The sequence below is a fragment of the Lucilia cuprina genome, chromosome X (genome assembly GCF_022045245.1).
Source record: "Lucilia cuprina isolate Lc7/37 chromosome X, ASM2204524v1, whole genome shotgun sequence".
NCBI lineage: Eukaryota > Metazoa > Arthropoda > Insecta > Diptera > Calliphoridae > Lucilia > Lucilia cuprina.
This window is the reverse complement of record NC_060949.1, coordinates 11450845-11452154: the sequence shown is the minus strand read 5'-3', so window position 1 is coordinate 11452154 and position 1310 is coordinate 11450845. Positions and strand designations below refer to the sequence as shown.

Sequence of the window (1310 nt, the reverse complement as noted above, 5' to 3'; positions counted from 1 at the left end):
AAAACCCAAAAAAAAAAAAAAAAAGATAATATATTTATTTAATGCGTCTAATTAACACTAGAGGCGCTGCAACTACTGCTCTTTATACTAAACTGTGAAAAAATAAAAAATCTTTCTTTTATCCTTCAATTTCAATACGTTTCTTGTAAATATCCTTATCCAAAGAAAATAGCGTATATTAAAGAGTTTTTGACTCAAGTGAGCATTGGCAATGAGGAAATTAGTTAGCATTTAAAGAAATCTGAACCAAAGCTTAGATTTAAATTAATTGAAAATAGTATTAGTACTATTTAAAGGGCATTTTAAAAAAAACCTTTTAGGAACCTATGTGTAAATTATATAATATACATATACATTCTGACTCTATATATTTCTTAGAAAAAATCTACAATAGGAATTTTTTACTGAAATCTCCTTAATATACATTTATAAATAAATATATATTTTATTTCACATCTATAACATATCACATACACAAAAACATATTTACCTATACCTCACAGACACCCTCAAATGCCTATTATATTCACAAACTCACATACGTACATACATACTTACATCTTAACAACACAATAAAAAACTAATTGCTTTAATTAAAATAGACTTGTTGCAATAATCTAATATAAAATAATATAGCAAAAAAGATAGCCATAAATAAAATTAGTTTTCCATTAAATAATTATGTATTTGATTTACTGCAACAAGACCTTTAATTGTTTTCAGCCAGTTTAGTGTCAATGTGAACTATGAACTTTTAAAAAAGATGAACGTAAAATCGAATGATCGAAAATGAGTGGACCTGTTGTTTTTCCGGTTCATAATATTCAATTATTCGATTTTCTATATTTTACTTTGAGAAAAGTGTTAAGATAATTTAATTGCATATTAATTTTATTTAAATTATGTATGTATATTTATATGTATATGTAAATAAATTAATAAATGATGTATTAATAATAATGGTTATATATATGTAGTATGGGTATAGTACTAGTATTAGTGTTACACTAACAACAAACTCTTATAGATAATGGTTTAAGCATTCTTTTGAAAAAAAAAATATTAAAAAAAGGAATACAGTGGACGTCCAATAGTACGTACCCTCTTTATTACGAATGTCCAATAATACGAATGACAAAATTGCTGCATTGCCTACTCTATAGTACGAATAAAGACAGAATTTTTCTGTTCGATAGTACGAATAACGCATTTTTATGGGAATTTTGGTTTTATTTACGTATATATGAAGTTTTTATTGTATTTTTTTCGGTATCATTTACCTTTAGCTAAGTAAATTAGAAGTTTTTTTT

The 1310-nt window shown here is 24.6% G+C and overlaps 1 protein-coding gene across 1 annotated transcript in view; it reads right to left on the bottom strand.

The window, feature by feature from the left end:
• LOC111686201 (twitchin) overlaps positions 1-1310 on the bottom strand; it is a 46265-nt gene that overhangs the window by 7230 nt on the left and 37725 nt on the right. The gene's annotated exons all lie outside the window — the stretch shown is intronic.